This window comes from Oxyura jamaicensis, chromosome 1 (assembly GCF_011077185.1).
Source record: "Oxyura jamaicensis isolate SHBP4307 breed ruddy duck chromosome 1, BPBGC_Ojam_1.0, whole genome shotgun sequence".
In the NCBI taxonomy this organism is placed as follows: domain Eukaryota; kingdom Metazoa; phylum Chordata; class Aves; order Anseriformes; family Anatidae; genus Oxyura; species Oxyura jamaicensis.
Genome location: NC_048893.1, coordinates 165,546,525 through 165,550,891, shown reverse-complemented (window position 1 = coordinate 165,550,891; position 4,367 = coordinate 165,546,525). Strand labels below are relative to the sequence as shown.

General features: G+C 40.9%; 1 protein-coding gene across 18 annotated transcripts in view; it reads right to left on the bottom strand.

Moving 5' to 3' along the window:
• The window catches only part of PCDH9 (protocadherin 9), a 699,850-nt gene extending 699,844 nt beyond the window's left edge, over positions 1 to 6 (bottom strand). For all 18 annotated transcript variants that reach the window (XR_004749268.1, XM_035321032.1, XM_035321022.1 and 15 more), the window contains exon 1: positions 1 to 6. This exon is cut by the window's left edge and continues 631 nt beyond it. The gene's annotated coding sequence lies outside the window, so the exon portion shown is untranslated.
• Positions 7 to 4,367: the final 4,361 nt, after the last annotated feature.

Genomic DNA, 4,367 nt, shown 5'->3' with positions numbered 1-4,367 from the left:
CTTTCCTTTCCTTTCCTTTCCTTTCCTTTCCTTTCCTTTCCTTTCCTCTCTCTCTCTCTCTCTCTCTCTGAACTGAAATTCTTGATATAACTCTCAATAAGCCCAGAGGGAGGGTGTGAGCAGCGCTAAGCCCCCCCTCCCGCCGCACTGCATTGGCCCACAGCGGCGGGGGAGGTGGCTGCCGGAGCGCGGCCCTGGCATTGGCCGCCGGCCGCGTCGCTCCGCGGGGGTGGCCGGTGGGGGCGGCCCGGCAGCGCAGCGCCTCCGCGCCCCGCGGAGGTCTCGGGTGGGCCGAGCAGAGACGAGCTAAACCGCGGGGCGAAGCGAAAAGCGGTGTGAAGCGGGGCGAAGAAGGAGCGGGGCGAAGAAGAGGGGAGCGCCTCCCCCTCCGCTCGGGGGGGAAGGGGTCGGGAGCGCATCGGGGGGTCGGGAGCGCCGAGGCGGGCGTGGGGTGCCTCATCAGCGAGGCTTCATCGCGGGGGAAGGGTGGAAAATAATAAGGATTCTTTATTTTATTATTATTATTTTTACGGGGGGTGCGCCCGGTCTGCTGTGCGCGGGGGGAGCACTTGTGGCGCGGCGCGGATTGCTGCTGGGCCGTCGCATCCTCCGCGGCCTGCAGCAAGCACCCTGCCCCGGCCCTCCTCAGCGTGCTTCGGCTTTATATTTAATACATGCCTTTTCATCTATAATTCACGCTGCTGCTCAGACTCAGCCCCGTCTCGGCTCCTATTTACACCTGCACACCTTTCTCTTTCCCCTTCCCGAAGGGTCAGCCAAGATACTCGCTGAAGGAATGGGAGAAATGTTTGCTGTTTTTTTTTTTTTTTTTTTTTTTTTTTTTTTTTTTGTCTGCTTAAACAGTGAGCTGGAAAACACTGTGGTTTGATAAATAATAAAAGTGAGCATTTCTCCTTCCCTGTAAATGACACAGGTAAATTATCCAGCTAGCCACAAAGAAGCATCGCATGCCTGGAAGACAGTGTAATAAAATGTCAATGTATTATGATATGAGTGACCTCAAAAGTGTGACAAGAAGATGATTATACTGCATTATATATAGTGCATTATATATAGTGCATTATATATAGTGCATTTTTCAACGTTTTCTAAAGCATGAATGAACCTTCATTTGACTGCTTTTATTGCTAGCTTTTCTCAGCTTAAACTTGCAAACCGTATCACACAGTACCTCTCCAATTTAGTATTCCCAGATACATGGCTGTGCTTGCTGCTGTTTCTGGTTAAACCTTTCAAATAGATGCGCATACAAAAAAAAAAAAAAAAAAAAAAAAAAAAAACAGTATTTGACTTCTTGTATATGCAATATTACAACTAGAAAATGTACACATTTTCAGTAGATAGCACTGCCCAGCTAGAGGTCTGAGTTTCTACTTTGAAGATTTTACATTTTCAGATGCAGGCTTCTACCTTCAGATTCTCACATATAGATATAGAACACATATGACACAGTGTTAAGTAATAGTGAAAGCTCCTCGTTTCTGTTAGAGGTCAGTAATTTGCATGGCTTGGCATCGTGTGGTACATGCTGATACTACTGTGGCACATCCCCTTGGAAATGATACAGATACAGACTGTTAACACGCTGTGTATGTGAACATTGCAATCCTGTAATCACATGATGTGTAAAGAATAAACATTCTTAGTTTTGCAGTGCTTTGTATTTGTGTCTGAAAGACTCCTATTACAGCCCGAGAGAAAAAATTGATCCTGGTTTTGATGACATCAAGTAATGGTAACAAACGGAACTGAATCTAATAATAGTTTGAGAAAAATGTTCATTATGTAATACAGGAAGGATGGCTAGAGCCCCAGCATTGAAAGTCAAGCAAGTGACACAAAGGAGCAATCTTACTGCCAAACCACTTATAAAAAGAATTCTGTGAATGAATTAAGTATGTGATCCTTTTGTCTTCCAAAATACAAAGCAGAACAGCCATTAATAAAGAAGATAATTAGAACTACGAGCATTCTGTGTAATGCAGTCTGCTTCTGAAATACGGCGTGTTTATGTATGCGTTAATAATGCACACATTTTTTCTGACACTAGTCATATCACAGCAGTATGGCATCACAGACGTTTTATAGCCGCATCACAGACATAAAACATTCTTATTCTAATCACACCGTAGCCATTTCAATGTCACATTGTAGTCACATCACATAGCCTGGTAATAATTATTTAACTTTATTGCTAAGCTGAATAGTTTTCTGTTTGCTCAAGGATGACTTTAACTTGTAGTCAGAACTGATTACCACATGCTCATAAATGAGCTCTTCTCATGTACACAGGGTTAGTCCCATGAAAAGTTAAGAAGAGAAAAAAAGAGTAAAATTTCAGTGAACAAGTCGTGGTTGGATTTAAACCCCAAATGGTCACAGGTCACAATAATAGAGTATTTTTGCTGTTTTTCTGAAGCTACATCGGAAAGCCAAAGATGTTTACTTGAAGATCTGCCATGTTAATGTTCATGTGCTTGCTTTAAAATGCTGTAGTTCTTTAACTAATCATGCAATGGAAAAGGCTGGGCTTAAGACTACAGTGTTTGCACAACAGATTGTAAAATTGTGTCTCTGAGTACCAAAGGGGCTAGAACTGTCATGACTACTTCTAATAATCTTGGAAGAAAATTAATAGAAGCCTGAGTCCTTGAGCAGGAATCAGAATCACCCAGTACAGCATTACACGGCCTCTGAAATTTGAGGAACTGCTGTAAAACATTTCCAATGTTCACTTGAGTAGCCATGTTTTATCCTCCAGTGAACGTTTATTCAGTTGATCTTACATTTGGGAAAACTACGGTATTTGATATTTGGTCAAATGCAGCTATGTACTGTTATTTATACTGTTCCTTAATAGCCTCCTTTCTTTACCATGGTATATTAGGCTTTTGTCTGAATTTAAGAACACTGGTCTCCTAATCACATCATAACCTATTAGAATGACTTTTGTATTATAGCATATTAACTATTCATCTACATCATTGCATGTTATCTTCGCTTCCATATTATTATGAATCAAAATCTTTTCCATATCATATTTGACTCAAATTCTAGCATGCTAGAAACTGACTCCAATTATTCTGTACTAGCTATAGTCAAATTGCACTAAATGGAATTGCTTACATTGTATCATACTGGCTACAGGCTTACACAATACATTATACATGAAACTGATTCACATTATGCTTAGCTAACTAAAGACTTTAATCTTGAAGTGTTGAGCATAAAATGCTATCATTCTTCATCAAACTGGCTCTGGTCACTTGATCATTTTGTACCTGGGATTGCCTCTTACAGTCTGTTATTAAAGCAAAATGGCTTTTCCTTTCCTGCAGTTCTAACACTTTCTGTGGAGAGCTGATTCATATTCTAATAAGTGAGCTCTCTGCATCATGCCATCACTCTACAACACTCTGCACCTGACCTACAGTGCACCAATAGCATGTCCCTTCATTCCAGCGTTCTGAAAAAATAAACTACAAACATTTGTTATGTGTGTTCCAATAGCAGGTTATGTGCTATCTCTTTAGCAATCCTTACTATTATCCCAGGAAACTGTTGTGTTGTTTTGTTTTGTTTTAAATGTTGCTTAAATCATTAGCAAGTGCAGCTTTGTTCCCATCTTGAGTAGGAATTCCTTAAGGCCAAATTGACAGTTCTGCCATGATCATTCAGGGTGTTCCTGATGTGGTTGTTCCTTGAACTGTCTGGTGAAATGCAAGAGGTTTGGAGTTCAGTGTGGCAGGTAAAAAGTGAGGTCTCCCCATGTTATGGATAGTATTTAACCTGTGAAGTACTTCACCTTCATAGAGCAGGCATTTGCTTTGCTCTGCTCAAACTAGCACTAGCATTTCTTTCTCATTGACTCAGACTTCTGCCACAAGCTGGTCTCATGGTAACCTCAGGAAATCCAGTTCTTACAAGAAGGACCTGTGCCAAAAAGTGATGCTTATCTTCTTCTTTGCTCCTAACCCTCAAAACTTCAGGAATTTTATGAGGACAAGAGAGGAGAATGCCACAAAGTTCATAAGAGCATACAGAGAGGATTATGGAGCCATTGTTCTGCATATCATTGCAAGCATGTTTCTCCTTAGAAGCATGAGTCTTTTGTCCAGACTTTATACATCTGAGGCTTTGGATTTTAGGAGCTAGCTTAAGAGTTTCCTTCTCTTTCTGGGCATAGGGTTTGAACTTGGAGTCTTTATTTACAGAAATAGTTCAAATGAAGTCAATAAAAAATATTTTGTGTAATGTAAACTGCATGTAATTACAGTATTTCAAAAGGCCAGTTCATTGAATTATGCACAATACTTATTTAATATGTTCATTTCTATCATTTAAAA